The 27,374-nt window shown below is 37.3% G+C and overlaps 1 protein-coding gene across 1 annotated transcript in view; it reads right to left on the reverse strand.

Moving 5' to 3' along the window:
* Positions 1-27,374, reverse strand: part of CNTN1 (contactin 1) — a 298,926-nt gene that overhangs the window by 210,836 nt on the left and 60,716 nt on the right. Inside the window, exon 2 of the mRNA XM_015558560.1 lies at positions 13,998-14,045. The gene's annotated coding sequence lies outside the window, so the exon portion shown is untranslated. The remainder of the gene's footprint in view (positions 1-13,997; positions 14,046-27,374) is intronic.

The following is a 27,374-nucleotide window of genomic DNA, read 5'->3' on the forward strand; positions in this document are numbered from 1 at the left end:
GTTTTCTCCAAAAATTTAGTTCTTCCAATATTTCCTATTCTAGTTAATTATCAATCTCTACTCATCTGTCCATATCAGAAACCAAAATGTGATATTTTTTCTTCTTTCTCTATGGCCACTAGCTCATTGGTTTGTACTTGGTAAGTATCTAATGAATCTGTCTACTTGTTTCTCTATTCATTGCCATTAACCTACTCCTAGTCATCATCATTGGTTCACTTGCCTAATCTATTACAATAATCTACTAAAATTTTCCTTATGGAAAATTAAATACCCTATCACAGAACTGAAAAGGATATACAATATAAAATATTGTATAATATATATTTATCATATGGATGTCATTAAATTATTTACTTGATTAAAATTGCCCAGTGTTTTCTGACTGCAGTTGAAACCTTCTTCTACATCTTTAACCGCTCATAGCAAGTCTGCATTATCTTGCACTGTTCTCCCTCATTCATTACACTCCAGTTGTCCTGGCCATTCTCCTGTTCTCTCCTATTCACATTCTGCACAGCACCTATCTTGGCCTAGCATGCTTTTCCCACAGCTCTTTTCTAACTTCCCCTCATCTTTGAGGGTGTATCTTAAAATTTACTTTCTCTGAGAAACAACCCTGATTATATTCCTACCCTTTGTTCTTGTAGGCTAGGTTAATTGTCTTGTCATTCTCACATTATTTGTACTTTTTTCTGGGTATCACTTATGGTAATAATAATTAAATACTTACTTGTATAATTTTTGTAAATATATAAAATATAATTTAATGCCTGACTCTCCTGATGGCAGAGATCACATTTGTTCACCTACTTTTTCATCTCTGTTATTTATCACTGTATTTGGCAAATAGAGGGTGCTAAAATATTTTTTAATTTAAAGATGAACGAAATAATCACAAATTGTGGCATAATTTGTGATTTTATTAGCTATGACAGGACCTTATTCTTTAGGATGGGCAATGAGCAATTGTGATAGGGTTGGCCTAATCGAACTGGGTTGCCCACTTTCAAATATTTTCTCAACTTCAAACCTTTGGCTATGGATCCTCCATCTTTTGTTTCTCTCTAAACTAGCTGTTCTTTTTTTTTTTTTTTTTTCAGGATTTTTGCCACCTTGGCTTACCAGACATGCCCTAATCTTTAATTCTGCTTTGATCCTTGACACATACCCAACTGACCCCTTTCCCTTGCACTTATGTAACCTGTTCTGACTTTGTGTTCAAGCTCATCTTCACTTAAGTGACAGTTTCACCTTGTATATGACCCTACTTAAGTCTGTCCCTCCAAAATTTATTTCTGTCCCAGATTCCCAACTTGTATCTCAGCCTAAGACATAACGCCCATCAATCATTATTGATTCTAGTTGGTTCCAGCTGAGCTTCTTCATTCTGTTTTCCTGGAGAAGCTCTCCTCAGCCTCATGAGACCCTTGTTTGCTGGTCCCTGTTGGTCCACTGCAGTGCTTTCAGACTCTACGTGACATGAAGCACTTGGAAAGCACAGGCCCCACTCTAAGAAATTCTGATATGTAAGATTTGGGATGAAGCCCCCAAATTTTAATTTCTACCAAGCTCCTGGGCCATGCTGATGCTGATAATCTTACTATTATATTTTATATAGCACTATTTTAAAAGTTTGAGGCAAGTATGTTAAGATCGGGTATACGTTTTGAGAAATGCAATGATTATTTTAATTTATCTTAGATCTGTTCCTCACAATATAAGCTACTTCCCTTTTTATTGTTCAAATCATCAGCTTCCTTCTGCAACCTATGAATCCTCCCTGCTTAGACACTCTTTTCTGGAATAAACGTGGCTGTTTATGCTTTCTTTTTACATGCTTACAAGTGTAATTTTATGCTGCTTACTGGCCAGTGACCATAGTTAAATTGTTTAACATTAGAAAAAGATTTTCATTTTAGTGGTTAAATACATAATTGTTTCATGTGCTGTATCCTAGGTCAGATATTTATTAGATGTAAATTCAGTTTATTCATCTGTCAAATTAGACAGATAATAGCTACATTAATAATATCTTTGTCATAACAATGTTGTATTGATTGGTTAAGTAGAAGAATTTGGAAAAACCTTAGCACATTGTCTACCACACAGGAGTGCTAAAATTGTTCACTTTTGTACTAAAATTGGCACTACATTTTATGCTACTCCATAGCATGTAGCATAAACCTGGTACTAAATGATGATCAAGAAAAGCTTAAAATTATGACTTCATGTATGCCAAAAAAAAGTAGTTAATGTTTGTTTGTTTAAAATTTTTAATAACTCTTCAGTCAGGTGCTCCAGAAAAACAATGAAAGCAACAGAATATATGTTTACATCAAATAATTTAGAGAATATATATTTTCTAGACTATATACATAGAATATATACATTTACATATTTAAAGAAATGTCTTAAGGAAGTGGATAAGTGATTGTGAGTGTGGAGCTGGCAAATAAGAAATCCCTATCGCAGGTCAGAAGGCAGGAAATGAGGCTGGATTTAATGCTACAGATTTGAGGCACAATTTCTTTTTCTCTTAAGGCTCCTAGTAATTGAATGAGGCCGTCTTACATTAGGAATGGTAATCTATGATACTTAAAGTGAACTAGTGTTAGCTGCTAACCACATCTACAAAATACCTTTATAGTAACATCTAGATTAGTGGTTGATTAAATAACTGGGTAATATAGCCTAGCCACATTGGCATGTAAAATTAACCACCACAACTGCTTTATATCTACAGAAAGAACAAAAATCAAATTTTCTCTTGGTATTTAAGGATTTCCATTTTTCAATTCAATTTCTCTCTTCTGATTCTTCTCTCCTCAATGATGATGCTCATTTTTCAATTTCCATCATTTTGTGAAGCCTTCTCCAATCATTCATCTTCGTGGGAAGTAGTTTTCCTTCTTTGTTCACATGGTCACTATATCTATCCTGCATCCCGCCTACGTTACAATTCTCTGCACATATACTAATGTTTATTGAATGCAACTTGATTGCAGGGACGGTCTTTCCTTTATTTCTATCCCCTAAAGAGACTTTTCACCATGGCACTCAAGAAACATTTGTTGAATTATTAAATTATCTACCAGGAAAATGTTTTCAATAAAGCTTGTATTAATAATGTAATGCTTAATTCACTTCGTCTGAAGGAACAACATTTTAAAAGTGTAAACACATTGGCAAATTATCCACTCCTTGTTTTAACAATGATATAATTTGCTTAGAATTTTCAATATTTAATAAATAAAATATTTAATGTTTTTAACAATGTATCCCATAGGTAATATACCAGTGGACATATTTTTCAAAGCACATTGATTTTCGAAAGTATTACAGATGTCCCCCTTTTCCCATTGAACCCCTCCAACCCTCGCGCTCTCACCAGGCCTTCACCACACTATTGTCTGTGTCCACGGGTTATGCATATATGCATATTTTTATGACAATATTATGAGTTCAGTTTTACTTAAATGACATTTTCTCATCACCCATTCAAGAGAAAAAGAACACATTCATTTTCAAATTCAAGGGGCAGACTCTAAAGCAGCAGGAACTCCGGCCATTCAGCCATCCATCTATCTCGAGAGGAATAAAACACTATTCCACTCTGCACTGGCTGGCACAACTCTTCACCGACAATCCACTATTTAGATATAAAGACAAACTGGCCTTTGTATTCTGTTGATGCTGTCACCGGGGCATTGCTCTCAAAGCACTTCACCAACACAAAAATAACATTGCTGTCTCTTACGGGCATAGTTTTAAAATGTTCACAAAAACTGTTGATTAAAGAGCATATTTATTTTACTTGTTTTCCCTGTTGTGCAACGATAGGGATATTAAAGTAAATATCTTATTGTGTCAAGATTTTTAGTACTTTTCTCATTTTATAAACATGGGAAAATTCTAAACTGTGGAACATTATCAGATATGGATAAAAGAAATAATCTAAATGGATTTTCAGGAGGTTGTTCCTTACTCCTTCCCAATCCAGTTTTTACATTTCTAATCTAATAGGGATAGAGGTCAACAACAGAAACAATAATGTGTCATAGGTGTGACTATAAAAGATGAGGACTTGACCAGAGGAAGCAGTAAAGACTGGCTGGTAAAATCTCTTTGACGGGGTGAGGAGGAAGAAAGTCAGGAAAGGTGTCATTCAATTGAGTGTTGGAATAGAGTAGATATTTTCCAGATGGATAAGGTGGAGGACAAGGGAGTTAAGTATTTTAGGAAGAAAAGACCCCATAAAAGAAGCATTAGGAATGACACAGCTTGGCTTATTTTATTTAAGGAATTGTCAATGGTTTCCTTTGCTGTGCAAAACTTTTTTATTTAATGTAGTTCCATTTGTTTATATTTACAAGACAACCTATTGAAGGGAAGACAGTAAGAAAAATGCCACCCTCTTTCTGTTTTATGAATGCAATATAATCTGGCACGAGCTTCATCAGTAGCTGGTACACTCTAGGGTGCATATAACACTTGTTGTCCTCCTAAACGCACAATCATTTAATTCCTATGAATTCGTGCTGATCCAGACTCCTACTACCCCATGTTAGTACTATTCAATTTTTAAAATTTAATGAGGAATGCTGCATTTATATCTGATATATATTATCTTGTTGGTTTGAGCTCATTTTTACAATTGTCACAATAAATTTGGATACTGATTCTGTCATTGAAAATATTAGTTACTAAGGTACATGATGGCAATTTGTTGTTATATTTAACTTTAACTTTTCCATGTTTCATTGTATTCTGTAGAATATGATTTAGGCTACCACTTACATTGTATAAACCTACAACTACAGCTCTGATGCCAAATCTGACAAAGCACAAAAAAGGAGAAAAATATAGATGTGGTCATAGGTGCTAAGTAATAAATAACATCTTAGCAAATCCACTTCCAAATGAATTAAAAGAATACTCTTCTGGGTGTCAGAGCAGTTTGATGGCAGGAAGTCTATGGATTTATTACAGCACGGTGTAGCAAAGAGAGATTTAATGTGGACCGTGGAGAGGAGAGAACACAGAAGCTGAGAACGGAGGGATAGGAAGCCACTGGACTCACTCAATAGATGAAGGGCATGCTATGAACAACAGCCCCGAGCAGCACGCAAGTGTGTACAAATAACAGATCTGCCCAAGTCACGGGTCTGTGGCAGTATTTCCAGATTAGATGGAGCAAGATGTTACAGTAACCAATACCAATGGTGTAAATGTAAAAAGTAAGAACCTCACAAATGTTCATTGCATATTTTCTAATGAAACATAAATACATATGGGCATATTACAAAGATGCTAACAATAAAATTATTTTAAGTAGGACCTTAGAAAAAAACTTATGTAACTAAGAGAAATGACCAAATTATATAAGGTATAACATTAACATAATGTTTTTAATATATTTTATTGATTTTTTACAGAGAGAAAGGGAGAGGGATAGAGAGTTAGAAACATCAATGAGAGAGAAACATCGATCAGCTGCCTCCTGCTCACCCCCTACTGGGGATGTGCCCACAACCAAGGTACATGCCCTTGACCGGAATCGAACCTGGGACCCTTGAGTCCACAGGCCGATGCTCTATCCACTGAGCCAAACTGGTTAGGACAACATAATGATTTTTTAAGAATTTGTGGCAAGAACATGTTTCAAAATGACACACAATATAACAAAGTAAAAAAAAAAAAGAAAAGAAAGGACATCTAAATTTATATATGTACTAGAGTGCATGGATTTGGCCCTGCCTGTGGGGATCATGCCAAAACTGGCTCTCTGACATCCCCCGAGGGATCCTGGATTGCAAGAGGGCACAGACCAGGCTGAGGGACCCCACCGGTACAAGATTGGGGTCGGCCAGCTGGGGAGGGACTGCGGGAGGGCTCCAGAGCATGTCTGGCCCATCTTGCCTAGTCCCCATCAGCTGGACCCCAGCAGCAAACTAACCTCCTGGTCAGAGCATCTGCTCCCTGGTGGCCAGTGTGCATCATAGCAACTGGTCGATGGTCAAATGAATGGTTGGACACTTAACATATTAGGCTTTTATTATATAGACTAGAGGCCCAGTGAACAAAATTCATGCACGGGGGTGGGGTCCCCTTAGCACAGCCTTCACCCTTTCCAATCCGGGACCCCTCAGGGGATGCCCCAAACCAGCAGTCGGACATCCCTCTCACAATCCGGGACCACTGGCTCCTAACTGGTCACCTGCCTGCCTACCTGATCACCCCTAACTGCCCCCACTGCTGGCCTAGTCACCCTCAACTGCCCCCCCTCCCAGCCTGGTCCCTCCCAATTGCGCTCCCCCCACCAGCCTGGTCACCCCTAAAAGCCTCCCCCACTGGCCTGGTCGCCTCTTACTGCCCCCTCTGCTGGCCTGGTCACCCCTCACTGCCCACTTCTGCCGGGCTGGTCACCTCCAACTGCCCCCCCTGCTGGCCTGGCCACCCCACGCAGCCTGCTGTTCAGTCATTTAGTTGCTCCTCACTGCCCCCTAACCCCTGCTGGCCTGGTCAACCTTTGCAGCTTGCTGCTCTGTCGTTTGGTCGCTCCTCACTGCCCCCTAACCCCTGCCGGCCTGGTCACCACATGCAGCCCGCTGCTCAGTCGTTTGGTTGTCCCTCATTAATCCCACTGCCACTCTGGTCGCCCCACGCTGTTCAGTAGTCCATTCGGTTATTTCGGTTGCGACAGTCGCTTAGGCTTTTATATATATAGATGGTTTCAAAATATCTCAAGTTGTTAACAAAAGCCTTTCTATGAGACATGAGGTTTTGAGCTATATCTTTCATTTCCCAAGTTTTTAAAAATAAGTGCATTTTTTTAATTAAAGGGCTCCTGTTATAGAGCACTTATACACTCATTTGCTCTAATCATTATTATGATCTTTTCTTCATTTCCCCTTTCTGCCACAGGAGGCGCATTAAAAGTCTTGTTTAATAGTCTTACAAATGTCAATGTAGATCCAGAACTCAAAATTAAGTTTCTTTAGGTTCTTTTCACTGCAACTCATAAAAATGTATCTTGCTTCTGACAGTTGTCAGTCTGTCCCATGTAACACATAGATATAGACAACAGTGTGGTAATAGCCAGAAGGAATGGGGAGGGGGTAGGTGGAGTGGGCAAAGGTGCGGGATAGGGACAGAAAGAGGCGTTGCCTGGGGCAATGGGTACACAGTGTAGTGTGCAGATGATGCTTTATTGAGTTGTACATGTAAAGCCTATATAGATTTGCTAATCAATGTCATCCCAGTAAATCCTATATATAATAATTATTCCAAAAAAAGTATTTTCCTCACCATTATTTTTCTTTTTTAACTAGATGTCAATTGCTATTGGTCTACGTAAGCTCAAATAAAAAAAATTGGCAAAATACATCTAAACTTCCTCACCATTTATGAGGAAGTAAGAAACCCATCATTTCAAGGGTGCATACACATTTCTAAGCTATTTAAGTGTTATTGACAGATAGTTGATTCAGTAATCAAAATGCAAATATCTTAATCTGTATCTCCTTTCCTTGTCAAGTTTCTTCTCAGAATAATAATATTAGTATGATAGCGGAAAGTCATAGGGAAAAATTAAAAATCAGATTATATTATACAACTATGAAAAATTCAATCTCAAAGTAATCACTAAAGCAATAATTAAATAGCCATTAATATTTATCTGTAAGACAGTATGCTGAATAATCTGTGGAGGCTTGAAAGATGTACAAGACATAACTCTCTTCCCTGAGAGATTTTAGAATCTTACTTTGGGAGTATATATTTTAAAAATAATAATAAAGGCATAAACTAGAAATTAAGAATGTCGGACAAAGGAGGAAATGAAAAGGTGTTAAATGTCTACTACGCAGTGAGTGCTGGTAGGCACTTATATATGTATCCCAGTACTTCCCACAACAGCAGGATGTGTGACCTATCTGATGAAGCAGAACATACAGAGATAAGAAGCTTCTCTGGTCATTTCATTTGTCCCTAGTGAGCTAGTCGGCACTTATTTCCCCAAGGAAGGTAATAACAGCACCTTTTATGAATGGCTAGATGATGGCTCACTCCCCAAGAGCAGGTCACTGAGTAAATTTCCCAAGAGGTTATTTGGGTTGGAGAAGGGTCCGTTTGTAATTTCATGGTTTTGGAACCTCTTTGAAGGATTTCTGTTGGCAGGAAAGGATATCAAGAGCTTTCAAGAGATCACCATGTGGCAAGGGAGAGCATGGGCATTGAGTCAAGCTCAGAACCATGGTTTATAGGTTCCCGAGGAAAGACTGAGGCTGGTAGACTTCCCTGTCCTGGCCACTGTTTGGTGGTGGACATTGTGGGAACAATGGCTGAGCTTCTCGATCAGCAATTTGAAACAGGTGTGCCACGAGAATTTTTAAAGCATGCAATGCCTGACTATTTAGTCAGGGGCACCGACCTCTTTTCCCTTAGATTGTCAAATTTAAAAATGACAGCAACCAACACAATAGCCATCCAGTGTGAACGAACCAAAGTTATATGTATTTTTTAGTCAGGTCAGCAATTTTTGGTGTGCTGCAGAATTTTAATAATTATTTTGTGAGTTCTATGAGATGACAAAAAGGTTGGAAATGGCCATTGCAGATGCTAGATGAAATCATGATGTCTATAAGTGTGCAGGGATCCGTTTCAGTGAGGAAATCCCTGTAGCAGTGCAACATCACCAGTTAGAATGTGATGGGGGACCCGCTTTTCCATAGCAGCTCCATCTGCAGTTATAGAAAGCAATGGATGGACTTGGCAGTTTTCTCTCTGCTTGGGATTCAGAAGCAGGGCAGACTACATTAGAGAGAGTAATCCTCTGGGAATCTTGGGAATGGTAGTGGGAGTAGAGAGGACCTCAAGAGGTAGCCATTGGTTGTCCTGCTAATATGAGCATGCTAAGAGGTATGACTATACTTGAATTCCAGTTGTTTTTAAAATTTATAAAAAAAAACAACTTGTTTATTTAAAGAGAGAGGAGGAGGAGGAGGAAATAGAGAGAGAGGAGCATCAATTTGTTGTTTCACTTATTTATGCATTTATTGGTTGATCCTTGTGTGCCCTGACTGGGGATTGAACCTACAACCTTGGCTTACTAAAACAACACTCTAACCAAGGGAGCTACCCGGACAGAGATGTTTTTAACTTTTTTTATGGTAAGGTGAAGGCTCAGAGAAGTTATACAACTTGTCTAAAGAGTCACAGCTAGCAATTTAAACCAATTCTATTTGAAACTAATCTATTTTGTCCAAAAGAGATATCACAGAACTATATTTTTTTCAAATAAAATTATGCATCTAGCAAAACTTAGCAAATTAGTATTTGCTAACAATTAGCAAAATATTTTCTTAAACTCCATATGAATGCCACTGTATAATCTGGGGGGAAAAAAACTATGTTTTCTTTCTTAAAATTCACAGTCATTTTATTTATTTTTCATTGAATCTTAGGCACTGAATCCCCTGTACATTCTTGGATTTCCTTTTATTGAAGAAGAAATTCTTGTTTTGATGAAATGGAATAAAGAGTCATGAGATTTTCTTACATTAGTCATGCTTGAAAAATAAAGCAATGGCTTTTAATATCTATTCTGTAATTCATTCTAATATAATTGATGAGAAACTCAATTATTAAACATCTAAAACTATTCAATTGTGCAAAGGAAATAACAAGGAGAGCCTGCCAAAATGTACTATAATAAACAGCCTTTAATGACATTGAAAAATACAGTAGGGACTGCAACACTTTTCCCAGAGTTCCCAAAAGTGCCAAGCAGAATAGTGAACACATATTCAGTGCTAAACAAATTACTTTTGATTGATGATAGCCGCCAAGTCCTGAGTAAACTACAGTAACTAAGAGAGTCCATGGAGTTGTTGAAAATTTTGTCTAATGGGGTGAATCCTTGTGACATCCATGAAGTCCCACAGAATTCTTGATAATTTTATACAAGAAGAAACACTTCCAACTTGGACTAAAGGAGCCAGAGAGATATGATGTAAGACAGTCTCAATATACCATTATGGATTTCAAAATAAAAAAGGAGCCCAATACCAAGGCATGTGGCAACATCTGGAAGCTGGAAGAAACCCTCAATTTAGAGCCAGCAGCAAAACCAGAAGATCAGTCCTACAACCACAAGCAACTGAATTCTGCCAACAACCCAAATGAGCAAGAAACCAATTCCATTCCCCTCTAGAGCAGTGGTGCTCAACCTTCCTAATGCCATGACCCTTTAGTACAGTTCCTCATGCTGTGGTGAGCCCCAACCATAAAATTATTTTCGTTGCTACTTCACAACTGTAATTTTGCTACTGTTATGAATTGTAATGTAAGTATCTGATATGCAGGATGTATTTTCATTGTTACAAATTGAAAATAATTGAAGCATAGTGATTAATCATAAAACAATATGTAATTATATATGTGTTTTCCGATGGTCTTAGGCGACCCCTATGAAAGGGTCGTTCGACCCCCAAAGGGGTCGCGACCCACAGGTTGAGAACCACTGTTCTAGAGCCTCCTGAATGAAATGCATCTTTGCCTACACTTTGATTTTTATCTGGTGACACTTTTATTGTACTTCTGGCCTACAGAACTATAAGGTAATAAATCTGTACTATTTTATGACACTGTGTGGTAATTTGTTATGGCAGCAATAGAAAATAGTACATTAAACATATGCATTTTTCTGAATCTAATCATTCCAATATAAGATATCTTTGTAAGACTGTATCTTCTGTGATGTCTTTTTAGTGCCCTCTCAAGTCCATTTTTTACTTATGCTTATAACTTTTAAATTGGTAACATTTCTTTAGAAATTTATCTTTGAAGCATTGAAGTTGAATTTGTACTACAAACAATTTATTTTGTTTTCATCCACTGACTTCGAATCTGGAACCACTTAAATTATTGATGAAGTTGGATCACACAGGTAAATTCTGCCCCCAAACCTCAGTGAACACTGCCTCATAATTCTGAATTCTAAGGGAGAATCTGTGTTTCTCCACTCAATGGGAAAGTCTAGAAAGGCATGCTTCTTTGAGGCACGTTCTCAAGTTTATTTCCTGTAGACCCTTACCCGTAGAGTGGTGTCACTAAGGATTCTGGTCCTCTGAGAGACCCTTCAGTTTGACTCCAACTTGAGCTGGCCACAGGCTTTATCTTTTGTTCCCAACTTATATTTTATTAAATATCCTCACTCAGAGTAAATTCATCAAATATTTATCCAGTAGGTAAATTCAGTGCTAAATTCTGGCCCTACCACAATACTTTTAGTAGGCATGCTGCTTATCTTTTCAAGATGTTCACAGTCTAATAAAAATATGTAAAGAAATTATTACAGCATAGTGTAATCCCTTGGTCAGAGAGAAGTGGAGTTAAAGATTACCATGTCCAATAAATGTTCTGTAATATCTCTCACATTACGTCTTACTCTCTGTAAGAACCAACCTCATGGATTAGCCCATGGCACAATACAAATCATGAGCCTAATGGGAAGTGCATCTACATTCTAGATATCTAAAAAAGAGTTTAAGTTGCCCAAATTATATTTAACTGAATTTTACTCTATGAAAATTTTTACATAAGACAATGATGCAATATGACAAAAAAATTAGAGTAGGGGGTGATTTTACATGAAGGCCATATACTAGGTGTACCAGCTAATACTTAGTCTGGATCCACTGTATCGAAAGAAGCAATTCCATTCCATGTGCTTCCATACCGAGGTATCACACCATGCTGTAATAATTTGTTTACATATATTTTTTAAATGTATTTTATTGATTTTTTACAGAGAGGAAGGGAGAGGGATAGAGAGTCAGAAACATCGATGAGGAGAAACATCAATTAGCTGCCTCCTGCACACCCCCTACTGGGGATGTTCCCACAACCAAGGTACATGCCCTTGACCAGAATCAAACCTGGGACCCTTCAGTCCGCAGGCCGACGCTCTATCCACTGAGCCAAACTGGTTAGGGCAATGTTTACATATTTTTTATTAGACTGTGAACATCTTGAAAAGATAAGCAGCATGCCTACTAAAAGTATTGTGGTAGGGCCAGAATTTAACACTGAATTTACCTACTGGATAAATATTTGATGAATTTACTCTGAGTGAGGATATTTAATAAAATATAAGAAGGTTATAATTCTGTAGCATATATAATTTCATCCTGTATTTTTTCTAATATTATAAAAATATTTCATAATACTGTTATAGCATTATGAAAACATTGCAGTATTGTAGGCTAGCATTACCAACAGACATCACTCCAAATGAAGTAACTTATAGCCTAAGCAGAGCTTCCCTTCTTTCTTTCTCCTTGTTCATTACCTAATTCACGTATTTCATTACACAGAGAATGAATGAGCATTTTGATTTTGAAATAAAATTGATTTTAAATTGTATTTACCTGAAGTATTGTTAACAGGTTAATGATAATACCCAATTGGGGTGGTGGGGGGAAGGATAAAAACTATGCTTAAAGTAAGCGAAGTAACTCCGGAGTTGTTTTAAATAATTTGCATTTATTTACTTTTTAAAAAGCAAACAAAGAAATAAAAAAAAAATCTTTGAGAATTTAATTAGGCATGGAAGGCAATATTATTATACAAGTTGCATCATTCCACATACTTTTCAATTTTACATAGCTATATTTGATTTTTAAAATGCTCAACTGAAAATGGTGTTTCAAGTAATAGCCCTATGTACTTCCATTTTTATATTAATCCTTTCATATTAAACTACCCACTCTAAAGTATTAATCTGTCTTTAATGGCTTTGTGTAAAGCCTTTAATAAAAAGAGTTAATGGAATTAGGACCCAATCTTCACCTTTTTATTCATTTAACTTTAAATGTCCTACAGAATATATAAATGTGAGTACCCATCAATATTTCCAATGCAAAATAGAGAATCCAACTCAATCTGTTTTCGAACAAGAAAAAGTTTTGCACTTTTTTTCACAGGAACAAACTTAAAACATCTCTGCTCTTCCTTTTTCTTTATTCCTTTACCCAACTTGTCATAAAGGACTGTCACATTTGCTTGCTGTCATGTCTTTTGGCAATAGCATGTCTCCCTATTTCTTCTACTTCTATCAGGATTATACTTTTTCCTCAAATGCTCTTCATTCCAACTTGTCAGTATGGGACAATGCATATCTATTTCACCTTTCATGCTTTTGTTAGTGGTCTTCATGTAGCAAAAAAAAAATCCCTTCTCATTATTTCCTCAATGCAAAATTCAAAAAATTCTGATTAACACATATCTTTTCTAGGTAGTTTAACATAGTGGTAGGAAACCAAAACTTGGGTGTTAAAAAGATCTCAGCTGGTAAGTATGCCACTTACTAACTCTATAACTTTAGACAAGTCCTAGTTTTCTCATTGGAAAATGAGATTAAGAATAACAATAATACCTTTGCTTCAGAAAATTTGGGGGATTATATGACATAAAGCATATGAATAAAGTATTTAGTAGAGTATCTGAATTATAACATTAAGTAAATAGTATTTTTATTGCTTTTGACATCACTATTATTACTAATTCAGCGGCATGTCCCCATCACACCACTCCACATTTGAGAATTCATTCCAGCTTCTGTTAACTCAGCAGCATTGAGCACAACACTGTTCAGTGTTAATTTGTCTTTAATGGCTCTGTGCGTTTGCTTAGTGATTTATTGGTATGGGTATTTTCAGAGTGAGTGCTGAAAGGACATTTAACAAGTAGCCACAAAACAATTTATCATATATTTTGATATTTTTTATAATTGAAAAATATTATAAAAAATAAAATGGAACCAATATCAGTTTGTCATGAACCAGAAATTTTCTAGGAGCTCAGAAACTAGAAATATGTTTGAACATTCTATTACACACAATTATGCCACATATTCTTATTGCTTAAAACTAACACACACACACACACACACACACACACACACACACTTGCACCTCAGATAAATAGCTTACCTTAATGTTGTTCTGAATTCAGTTTCAGATGTGATCCAAAGTGGATGTCTACAAATAAATAATTATAAAATTGCAGTCAGTTAGCTTAACGATAAATATGTTTCTACTTTTTAGTAATAATTTTGAATATTTTCTACAATAAATTAGCTGCTTTTTAATCAACTAGAAGTTTATATTTGTAGTTTTAATCATCACAGTAAATTTGGCATATTTGTAAAATACATTTATACAATCAGTAAACACTTTTAAGCTAAAGGGATTTGACTTTTTTATGGCTTTCAAAAACTATTGATGAGTTACACCCCAAATATCATCTTATTCAGCATCACTGAATTGTATTGGAAATTAAGATTTTAAGTAAATCCCTAAAAATAACACCACTGGACTAGTCCCATTTTATGATACATTAGGCTGGAATTTATTTTAGAGGAGCCTGAATATAGACCATATACACCATACATACACCATATGTATATGTGTATATATCTCATATGCCTGTACACATATTAATAAGTAGACAGCACACAGGTGTATATTTAAGAAAACATCAGTAGATCTGAAACCTCTGGTAGAGAAAATCAAGTATTTGGGAGCAATCCAATTGATCAAATTAAAGGTAGCTCAAGTATTTAGATAAACTTGTATTTCAGTGATATTAACAATAATAACAACAATAAAAATTCTTTGTTGAGTTTTATAGTTTGTAGAACAGTTTTTCACATTCTTGCTCAGGTCTCCAGTAATTCTCCATAAAAGTGTTCCCTTCCAAATACTGTCTAGGTAAGCTTGGTCTGAATTGACAAAGAGGTAGTTATAGAAGAAGCTTCTCCCATCAAACACACATTCTGAGAATAGCATTTACATGTAAAATACAAGTCATGAAAAAAATAAAATATATGTCATGTCCGCTCAGCTACAAAACACGATTGTAAAATCTACTTTTCCTATGCCTGAAACTTGTCCCTCCCCCAGAATGATGGCACATCTTAAATAATGACTCAAATCTGCACATAACCATATACCATATTAAATGTCATAAAGAAGACTCATATAGTACTTTGAGTATAGTGGAGATCCTGGCTTAGGAGGGATAAGGGGAGGCTTTCATGAGGGATAACATTTTAGCTGAGGGTTACCAGGTAAAGGGAGGGTTATAGAGCAGGAAAGGGAGAGAGTGACCATTTTAGAAGGACTGGCAGGTGCAATGTGCTAAGACATGAAGCAGTGTTCCACTGTTGAGAAGCAGGGAGAAGACCATCAGGGCTAAAACAGAAATGGAAGGGTGAGTTGGGGTGCATAAAGTTAGAGACATTAGGCGAGGCTATAGCAGACTATGAAGAAGGTTTGTTTTTATCTTACATACTACAGGAAGCCAATGAAAGGATTTATGCAAAGGAGTGAGTTAATGAGACCTCCTTGAAGATGGTAGCTCTGTTGAGGGGAAGAGAAAGAGAAAGAGTGAAAGTAGAAACCCATGGGTTATTACTCTTATTCAGGAAAGCCAGTGACTTTGACTAGAGTGTTTGCTAAGGAGAAGTGAAAATGACCCGGCTGGTGTGGCTCAGAGGTTGAGCCTCAACCTATGAACCAGGAGGTCATGGTTTGATTCCCACCCATGTTTCTGGCTTGATCCCCAGTAGGGGTTGTGCAGGAGGTTGCCAATCAATGATTCTCTCATCATTGATGTTTCTGTCTCTCTCTCCCTCTCTGAAGTCAATAAAAATTCATACTTTAAAAAAAAATCTTAAAAATGGCTTTGTTTTAATAGGTTTTGGGGAATAGAATATAATCTGTCTCTCACTTAATTATAGTTAAGCTCTAATAGGGCAGAGGCATATCTGTTATAGTGATCATTCTATTCTCTGCCACACAAAAACAAATTTAAACACATGAATGAATGGTAGGAAAGAAAGAGGAAATTGGAAAGTATGAGGAACTTCATGAAAGGATATTATTTTCTGTTATAAGAAGCATTAGAAAGGATCAGGTTTGCAAATGAAATCATGAGTTTAGACTTAAACAAATTGTACTTGGGTTGCTATTAGACATTTAAGTGGAGATGTAAAGTAGGAAATTTCAAGTGTCTGAAGCTCAGAAAAGAGGTCTTACTGGATATATAAATTTGGAAGTCATAGGATTATCAGTAACATTGAAGCAATGGGAGTGGATACAATATTTATGGGGATATTGAGGATGGCAATTGAATATTTGCAGGCTCTTACTATATATTAATAACTGTTCTAGGGTTTTACATGTACCAATCAAACTAATCTTCACAATAACCCCACAAATAATATTCTGTTTTTTTCACACTTTAAAGCTGAGAAAAACCAAAGCACAGATAAATTATGTAACTGGCCCAAATTTGCATATCTAGTAAATAGGTAGAATTCTAAGATGGCCTCCAACATTCCCAACCCTTGGTATACACACTTTGTACAATTTCCTTTCCTTTGTGGGTCACAACTTATAAATGTGATGGGATATAACACCCAAGATTTATTTACTAATCAGTTGATTTTGAGTTCATTAAAATGGATATTAGTTGAACACTTCAAAAGGAAATAGCCTTTCCTGATATCAGAAATGGGAAGTGTGACAGGGCTCATGTAAAGGGCCATAGGGCAGAGGATCACAGGTAGTTTCCAAGAGCTAAAAATAGCCCTGCCCAAAAGCCATTATTAAAATGGGGCACTCAGCCTTACAACCACAAGAAATGGAATTCTGGCAACACCATTGAGCTTGGAAGATGATCTCAAGCCCCAAATGAGCCCTCAGAACAAACCAATGCCTTGATATCAGCCTGTTAATGGCCAGAGTAGAGGACCCAGCTGAACTCCACTACAGAACTGCAAGATATTAAATGAGTGTTGTTATAAGCCACAAAATTCACGGTGATTTGTTACACAGCAATTGAAAACTATTATCAAACCTAGGTAGTCAGTTTACATAACCTGTATTGTTAAAGACTTAGCTATACCGCATATGGTACAAGAGTTGGAAAGTTGAGAAGAGAGCCCTGAAGAATGCAGAGATTTAAAAATGAACACAAGAAAATGAATCAGCAAAGGAGACTTAAGAAAAACAAACAAACCAGGAAAAAAATAGAGGAAAACCCAAGAGATTGTGGCAAGAAGGATCTATGGAAGGAGGGAGGAGCCCTGAGTGAGCAAACATGTGGAATGTTGCCAAGAACAAATCGGATGAGGAATGAAATACATTCACTGGATTCAAGAAGACAGAGGAGGCTGAGATTGGTTTTCCTTTAGTCCATTAAAAAAATGGAGTTGGCATTTTAGACCCCCTTTTTTTTAATGAAAGGGGAAAACTATGTGATAGATGGGGATAAAAAATGTTTTCCAGACATGTTTTTATTAGTCAATATTTTCATTTAGAAGAATTGCAGAGCTTTTCATCAAAAATTACATAAACCTTGTCAATTATAGTAGACTTGAAAAGTATATCAATGGAAATACTGTTTTGTCACAAAACTGAACTTCAAGGATGAACAATCTCTTATATGACAGGGAAAAATTAATATTCTAAGGAATCAAAGTAATATTCTAAGGAATATTTAATCTTACAAGGCGACTAATAAAAAGTAATAGAAGGAAGAGAAGAGAAAAGAGAGCATTTTATTTCCAAATCTCAGTTACACTGATCATATTTATTCGTTCTCAAAGGAAAGGCATTTCTTTTCTCCTAAAATAAATAAATAAATTCAGATGCAGAAACCAAAATGTAAACAAGCATTAAATAAATCAATAAGGATCCATTTTGTCTAGAATAGAGCACAATTGAGAAAACACAGTGTACACAGATAATTAAATTTAGGGTCTTTTATACTGCTATAGTCATCTAATGGGGTTGCTTTTAGGTTCTCTTGTTCCAGTACTTCACTTTGGTGACTAATTTATGGAAGGCAAAAATAACAATGACCAATCCTCCTCTTATCACACATCAGATATTAAAATAACAAAATTTATGCTACATATAAGTTGCTAATACATGGAGAAATACTTGTCTCCGATGAAAGCATGAAGAAAAGGAGAGCAGTTTCCTCAGGGATCTCCAACACATCATATTCAAGTTATGATTGGACCATATTCAATGGCCAAACCTGAAGAGAGATTTAAATTTTCCATTTTGAATGATCAAGACAGGTACCAATAGGACAGAGACCCAAATGCGAGAGTGCATTTTTAGCGGGTCTTCTGATGGCTTACATGAAATCTCTCCATGTCTCACCTCCCCCTTTGTCTTCTCTAAGGCCTTTCTTTTATCCTAGACGTGTTGTGAGATCATCTGGCCCGAGCACTTTACCTACCTGTTCAAAGATGGCTTAGTGGGTCTAATACAGTTATTGCTTATATTTCAAGATTACCATTCCTTTTGCTGCTCACTTACTTTTCAAGGATCTTGAATTTGATTCATGTCTAATTTATTTTCATGTGCTTGGCTCCCACTTTTAGCTGTTTATGGATGAGACAGCTCTTGTTAACAGAGGTATCCTTAATAATGAGCATGTGATTTGTTTTCTAGTGGAAGACAAAGCCTGATTCATTAATGACTAATATCATCTTCATAAAGAAATGAGACTTCTGTCATCCTTGCATCAAATTCATAAAAAAAAAAAATCTAGCCTTTTGTGTGACCAGTTATTCCAAGAAACACATCACATTTTCCTACTCAATGAGCCCTGAACCTCTACCCCAAAACAGGAGGCTTCAATTGAGTGCCTTGACCTCTCCTTAAAGACCTGTTCTCTTGATTCATAGAATTTTGAGATGAAATTTAAGTGAAGCTTGGTTATTTAAAAAAAACACACAAATTTTATGAAAATATGAAACAAAAAAGTATGAGAAACATTTTTAAATTTTATTTTACATGTTGGGTATCCTAAAACCATATTATAGTTTCCCATAGTATTGATAACTAACTAATTTATTAGCTGATATTTCAAATGTTTCATCTCAAATATTCTAAGCCCTAATAGCCTTAAACTTCAAAGCCAGATTCAGAGTATTTGTCATTTCTTTTCCCAATCGGGATGTGCATTTTTCTAATATGCCTGTCTTACACAAGCTATGAGATAAGTGGCTTCTTGCCCAACCTTGATAATTTCTTATAATTTTCCCCAAAATACATTTTTTTTTGTCTTAGGCTGTACTCATTATACATAAATATTTCACATTGGTTTCAGATTACTTCAAATTCTAGTATATCTGAATATGCTCTACTGTATATCCCTGCATGAGCTAGAGTCCATATCCCTGTACTATATACCCCTGTATGAGCTAGAGACCCCAAAAAGGTAACTTTTAATCTTGTTAGTAACATGATCTGTAATAGGATATCAAATACTGTATAAAACACACTTTGTTCTGAAGTCCTTCCAGGAGAAAAATACATGGTCCAGAATTTCTTTAAAAATCCAGACTAAAATCTAACCTCAAATTCCTTAAAATTGCTCCAGAACTACACCTGCTTTGGGGAGAATTTCTTTTCCAGCCTAAATGAGTCCTCATAACAATGGCAGGAGCAGTTTCCAAAGCTAGATAGTTCTACTGTTTAACTCTCCCATAATCCAGCCAAAATGTATCCTGGTGTAGTTTGATTGTACCTAGATTTTTATATCAGTAGAAAAAGATACTTTCCATAATCAATTTATAATTTAAAAAAGAGATTTGACTTCCACTCCCATTTTCATTTAAGTTTAAGGCTTTGCTATATTGAACCCCAAGGTTTTTCTTTACTGAGTCACAGGTAACAATAGGTGAGCTTAAATTTTCCCGTCTTAACTCTATAACACAAAGAATGTGTTAAGTGAAAGCGAACTTCTTAGAGGATGAACTTATAATTAAGGTCCAATCCCTGGCCATTGATATTTTGGACCTTGGAAAGCTGCTAAAAATAAATAAATCTCGGTTAAATCTCTTGCTCCGTAACTAATTATACCTTTAGAATTATACCTTTAGATGTAACTGCACATCCAAATGAAACCAGACAACTAGCTTTCAAATTATGTTTCCTTGGTAGAATTCTTTTAAGTGGGAAGTTAAAAAAGAAAGGTAAGTTTAAATACATATTCATTTAAAAGACTGAGAAGTAACAGAAAAAAAATATCAAATAATGAAAAACAAACAGATGGGGAATTGAGTAGTAGATGTTTGAAGCATGCATTTACCAAACTTTTAACATACATTATTATAATAAAAATATGAATTATTTTCCATGTAAAAGATATGGTGTCAATTATTGGTGTTAATGAAAAAAATAGGTACTCATAGAATTCCCTGAGTTTCAATAAAAAATAGTTTCCAACAGTGACCTTCTTAGTCATTGTGTCATCAAATACATGCTCTTCTGATTATTAAATGGACTTTTCTCCAACTCTAATTTTTTAATAGAAGGAAAAAGGTTGGTGCTGAAAAGATTATTTATTTTTGAAAATATTTTCTAGGTAGTAACAATAAAAATCTGGTAAAAAAGAACAAGTTGTTCTGCCTTAGGTTTTTGTTTATATTGTTCTGTTTTTTAATAAAGCCTAAGAATTGTGCATGTTAAAGGCAGCATACTGCAACTAGGTTTCATTAGTCATCTACACAAAATATTTTAAAAGGAAAAATATGACTCATTCTACTCTAGTTAATACTGTCTGTCTCTCCCCTCCACCCACCACATGTAGAATTGAGCAAAATAGAAATTCAAGTGAATTAATATTTCAAAAGGGTTTCAAAAGCAAACTTTTCAGGTAAAAGGCTAGATAATAAATATTTTATGCTTGGTGGACCATAAAGTCTCCATGACAATTATTCAACTCTACTATTGTAGTGGCAAAGCAGCCTGAACACTACATAAATGAATGTGGTGTGACTATGTCCCAATAAAACATTATTCACAAAAATAGCACATGGCCCATGGGCTGTATTTAGCTGATCCTGAAATAAGAGAATAATACAATATGAACATAATGTAGAAATGATAAAGCCATGGCACTTTCTTTAGTCTGTTAAAAGACCTCTCATTGTTTTGTCCAAATACCATAGCAGCTCCATTCAGGTAAGTATGTTAGGTTCTGGGCTACATCTTTAGTCACTGAAAAAATAAGGCTTTTTCTCTAATTCTTTTAGAATATTCTCAAAGACACTATTTTAATACTTATACTGAGCTGTTAAAACCAACAGTATTTTATCTCATCTTTATCCTATATAATAAAAGCCTAATATGCAAATTGCCCCCTTGACCAGGATTTCAACCGGGAGTTTGACCACTCACTATAATGTGCGCTGACCACCAGAGGGTGGAGGGGACATGGTCACACAAAAGAGTAGAAAGTTGAAATATGTACCTAAATTTAAGAGCATAGTGAAGGCTAGAACTAGGGATTTTGTGTTACTTTTATAGCGCTATGAAAGCTAATACCAAGAGAATGAGAGGACATCTATCTGCATAAAAGGCTAAGCGACCATCGAATCCGAAACAACCAAACGGATGACTGAACAGGCTGTGGGGGGCAACCGGGACTGCAGGGGGTGGAGGGCTAGTGAGGGGCGACCAAATAACTGAGAAGCAGGTTACACGGGGCGACCAGACCTGCAGGGGGGCAGTTGGGGCTGACCAGGCCGGCGAGGGGGAGGAAGTGAGCGGCGACCAAATGACTGAGCAGCAGGCTGCGTGGGGCTACCAGGCCTGCAAGGGGGGGGGCAGTGAGGGGCGACCCAGCTATCAGGGGGGGAAATTGGGGGCAACTATGCCAGCAGAGGGGGAAGTTTGGGGTGACCAGGCCAGCAGTGGGGACAGTTAGGGAAGATCAGGCAGGCAGGCAGGTGAGCAGTTAGGAGCCAGTGGTCCCGGATTGGAGAGGGTGCAGGCTGGGCTGAGGGGACCCCCCATGCACAAATTTCATGCACCGGGCTCTAGTTAAGTAATAAGAAACCAAGACTAGGGCAAGTGGGACCCACAAGATGAACCAAAAAAAAAAGAAATAATACTGTAAAAGTGTGATCAGGGAAGGGATATGACAGTTAAAAATAGTCACTGAAGCCAAAAACAAACAAAAATGTGTTAATGAAAAGAGGTTCTCAAGAATGTACCCTACTTCAGAGAGTTTCAGGAAGATGGGAACTGTGCAGAAATGACTCAGCTGGCAATTCGAAAGTAACTAGTCTACTCTGCAAAGGGAGTCTCAACCCCAACAGGGAAGGAAGGGCCAGACTAGTGTAGGGGGGGATGGATGTAGAAACAGAGTGTGCACACTAGATTTTTAACCTAAACTTAGGAGAAGGCAGAAGAGGAGGAAGAAAAAATAAAGATTTGCTTTGTTTTGCCTCATGTTTGTTTTTAAGAATGTAAGCTCATTGGACTTGTTTATGTTGGTAAAGTATCCAGGGGGGAGGGAGCAATTTAAGATATAAAATGGGGCATTCATGTTTAACAGGACTGTATTTCACAGCAGACCCAGAATAGCGTGGCTGCAAGGGAAAGCCTGCCTTTGTTTGGTTTCAAGCAGCCTTCCTGAGATGAAATAGGCAAAACATAAAATTGACCCATTTTATGTGCTCAATTAAATAAGTTGTATTATATTTACAGAGGCTTCCCTTTTATATGTTCAGTAATTGAGATAATCTAAGAACTCTTGGTCTTATCTTAGAACATTCAGAAACTCTGAATCCAATCATAATAACAAAAAATAAAACATAAACATAATAGAGAATTATCAGTGCTATGGGCTGAAAAACCTTACAGCTCATCATGTAGAATGAGGCAAATCCTCTAGAGAATGGCTTTTGTAGCTTCTACAATAGATAATTAATGAGCTACACTGAACGAAAGAAGTAACTTTTGTTTTATTCCATTAAGAATCTGTCTAGAACTGTGATTGACTCATAATGTGATGATGCAGTAACATACTACTGACAGTACACTTTGTTTACTTGTTTGTATTTGGCTATACTTCCCAGGGCAATTTTGTGTCAATAAAATCATCTTTGGGTTGTAGAAGCTTGCTGATGCCTGGCAAATAACAAAACACCATGTGATTCTTTCTGTGGTTTTTTCATGAAATTCAGTGATTTAAATGCTTGCACACTTTGGTTTCTGAGTGATGATTCCAGGACTTATAGAATGTTCATGCTTTACCTGGAATTAGAAGAAAAGGCTCTTCAAATAAAGAAAACAGTACAAAAATAAACCTTAGCCTACTCATAATATACCGACATATGTCAACAGGATTCCAGATTTAGAGAGATGTAAACAAAGATCTATACTTAGTTTGTACTCACAAGTGTAATGGAGAAAAGAATTATAAAGCTAAGGCTAACCTTTCCAAGCTTCTAGGTAGTTGTAACTCATATCTAAAAATTTCTCCTAGGATGGAAACCAAAATTCTCAGAAGGAAACCTAAAGAAACATTTACTATATTTTTAAAAAATCCATGTAATTGAACTTTTCCTCTGAATATGTTAGCTCTTCTTCAAACATAGTATGTAAAGTTATTAAAACAAAGCTCTTCCCCCATCTATACTAATAAAAGCCTATGTGATCATCACACCCTAACGCTGTGATGCCCTCACACCATAAATCCATCACCAGGATGCTGATTGTGCAGCAAGGCACGCACAGGTGGGTGGGGACTTGATGCTGTGTGCATGGCATGGAGACAGGTTCCGGCGGCTCCACAGAGCACAGAGGCAGGACCCCTGGCTCTGGCCTACCTCTTTGGGGCAATCCATTGAGAAGCTCTGGATGTGTGGGCGAGGCTTTCCTCTTTGGAGAAATCAATCGCGGGGCTCCCACATTGTGAGAGGGCACAGGCCAGGTTGGGGGAACCCCCCCTCCCTAGTGGATGAATTTCGTGCACCAGGCCTCTAGTCTATATTAATAAAAGTGTAATATGCTAATTAGACTGGGCAGCAGAATGACCTTCCAGACGTCATTCTGGACATCCTTCTGGACGAAGCTGCGGTGGCGGGGGCAATCAGGCAGGCAGGCAAGCAGTTAGGGGTGATCAGGCAGGCAGGCAGAGTGGTTATGGGTAATCAGGCAGGCAGGTGAGCAGTTAGGGATGATCAGGCAGGCAGGCAAGTGGTTAGGAGCAATCAGGCAGGCAGGTGAGAGGTTAGGGGCAATCAGGTAGGCAAGCAGAATACTTAGGGGCATCAGGCAGGCAGGAAAAGATGGTTAGGGTGATCAGGCAGGCAGGGGAGCAGTTAGAGGTGATCAGGCAGGCCGGTGAGTGGTGGGAGCCAGCAGTCCCAGATTGCAAGAGGGATGTCCGACTACTGGTTTAGGCCTGATCCTGCAGGGATCCTGGATTGCGAGAGATTGCAGGTTGCGCTGAGGGACCACCGCCCCCCCCCATGTACAAATTTCATGTACCAGACCTCTAGTAATAAAGAAAAATAACTACTTTTCCACTAAACATTAGAAAGAAGTGCATACATTTTCAGACTTACTTTACTATAATTTCTTTCACAAAATTTAAGTTTAAAACTTGAATTTAAAAAAAGAAAGTTAAAAAGTAGGAGAATATAGACATACATATGGAAGGAGAAAGTGGCAGCCGGATAGGCAGACCTTTCTTGCTCCTCCCAGGGCCAGACTGGAAATAAAACTAAAGAGGGGAACATTCATCCAGAATTACCAGCTGAGGTCCAGGAAGGACAGAAAACACCCAACGGCAGGTAGGAAGGGCAAGGGCACCAGAAGAGCTGACCAAGCCCTCAGGAGCAGCAGGCCGAGAGTGAAGAGGGAGCTAGTGGCTAAGGGAGGGTCTGTTCCCTCAGAAGATAGAGGCCGGGAACCCAGGCTGGGCTCCACAGCCCTGAGCACAAGAGCCAAGACCCACGGCCCATGTAACATCCAGCCGTGAAGCCATAAAAATATTTTTAAAAAGCCACAGGCAGCAAAATCTCAGACATCTCTCATAACAATACATGTACCAATACATCTCCTAGGGCAAAAGAAATTAAGGAGAAAATAAATAAATGGGGCTACATCAAAATAAAAAGCTTCTACACAGCAAAAGAAACCATCAACAAAACAAAAAGGGAGCCCACTGTATGGGAGAATATATTAAAGCAAGACAAACATTCCAATTAAAAAATAGGCAAAGTACTAGCATATAAGGAACTCATACAACTTAACAAAAGCAAGACAAACATTCCAATTAAAAAATAGGCAAAGGACCTAAATAGACACTTCTCGAACTGCCTCCTGGTCAAACTTAACAAATCTATACCCAATCATTATCATGTCATTCCCCATTCCCCAAATTAATCCTCTCTTTGGGATTCCTGTTTTAGTTGTTGGCACCACCTTTCACGCTGTTGCTCAAGCCAGAACCCTGAGCACCAGCCCAGCCCCTCCCTCACTCTGACTCTCACCTCATACGTTCATTAACCAAGTTCTGATGCTTCAGTTCAAACTTCTCTCAAATCTACCCCATTCTCTGTATGGCCATTTTAACCATCACAGTCATTTCTTCCACAGCTCTCATTTTCTTTCTTCAACAGCCTGGCTGTTTACAATTGTTCCCAGATCAAATCTTTTATTCTCATTGCAGCCAGAGTGACCTTTGAAAATGCTATCCTGGTCATTTCACTCTTGTTCAAAATCCTTTAATGGTTCCCCACTCTTTCATTCACCAAACTCATGGTTTATTTACAGAATGTATATAATTCTACACACTTTTCTAAGTTCCAGGGCTACAATGCCCACACAATATGACCCAGCAAGACACTATAGACCAGGGGTGGGCAAACTTTTTGACTCGAGGGCCACAATGGGTTCTTAAACTGGACCGGAGGGCCGGAACAAAAGCATGGATGGAGCGTTTGTGTGAACTGATATAAATTCAAAGTAAACATCATTACATAAAAGGGTACGGTCTTTTTTTAAAAATTTTATTCATTTCAAACGGGCTGGATCCGGCCCGCGGGCCGTAGTTTGCCCATGGCTGCTATAGACACTATTTCTTGCCTGCAGCAACACATTATTTTTATTAATCCCAAATCCAGATTTATTGCATCAGAACGCTCATTGGTCTTGACGGTTCACTTGCCTTTTTTGAGTCTTAGTGAGGGAGTTTGCCCAGAATGTCTCATCCTATAAATGTTACTGATATCTATTTCTCTGCTTCCTTTCTGTTTTTCTTCTCAGTCCCGCCCAGATTGAACCTGGATCTATTTTTTCTGAATCTACCAATAGAACAAACAGTGAATGCCTCAGTTTGGCTGCTTTATCCAATGGAGCTTCCAGAAGTTGCCGCAATTGCATTTTCACCCAGACCCTCCTCCCAAAAACATTATTTGGGGTTAAATATGCTGTATTCAGGCTGGGTCTCTTTTGCTGACTTGAATAACAAACAGTTACAGATATGTCCCCGGTTTGTTTGTTTTTCAGAATTTTGTATCACCAATTATCTTCTAATTACAAAATATAAAACTATTTTTAATCCCTTTTCTCATGATTTTCTTTTGCAGCATATATTTGTATGGTCCAATTTTTTTCCTTTTAAAACTCTCTTTTTCTCTAATTTGTATATTATAGCACTATTTTGGACATTCTGCTAGCTGTTTGTTGCATTGTGGGGGGTGGGGGAATCTTTATCCTTGGCTTGTATTTTTCCTGCCATCCAATAAAAGTAACAGCCATTACCCAAAGTTCTGAACATCATTCTCTTATCTTTTCTCTCTAAACATGAATGAGTTATTTTATTACCTTAAAAGTTTTGACGATCATTTTCAGATTCTCTCTGCTAAGATCCAGAACTACTGATGCTCAATTCCTGAATTTACTAGTGCTACTAGAGGCCTTCAGCTTCTGGAACTCATTGTGCCCCACCTCTTTAACCCCTTCACAACATCTTTCTTTTCTGTGGCCTATATTTCTGTTACTATTAGATGAGATACTATGTGTAAATGGCCTAAGGTGGGTGGCACACGGTAAGGTTCAGTATTTATTAGTCCCTTATTATCCAATTATCTCAGCTCAACACATTAGTGCATTTTATTTCCACTTCTCCTGGAAAGAAAGTGCATGTAAAGTAGTAATTTGAATGGAGTCTACACCGTTTTTAGTCTCACTGTCCCACCCTAAAGAAGCCCTTCTTTCTATTGCTTCATCACAACTTTCTAACTCCTTGCTCCACTTTCTGCTGCACATTGATTCCAGATAAACACTCCATGTCATAGCCTTCGTCATCTGATTGGCCCATTTAGATACATTCAATGGTATCCAAACATCTGTTGAATATTAATTTTGAGTTTATAAAGGCATGGAATGGTACTCACATCCCTCTTGGTGAGCTAAATATTAGTATTCAACTCAGAGTATTGGATCATTAGGTGATAGGAAACATGGCAAGATTTTTAT

Source organism: Myotis davidii, unplaced genomic scaffold (genome assembly GCF_000327345.1).
Source record: "Myotis davidii unplaced genomic scaffold, ASM32734v1 scaffold290, whole genome shotgun sequence".
Classification (NCBI taxonomy): domain Eukaryota; kingdom Metazoa; phylum Chordata; class Mammalia; order Chiroptera; family Vespertilionidae; genus Myotis; species Myotis davidii.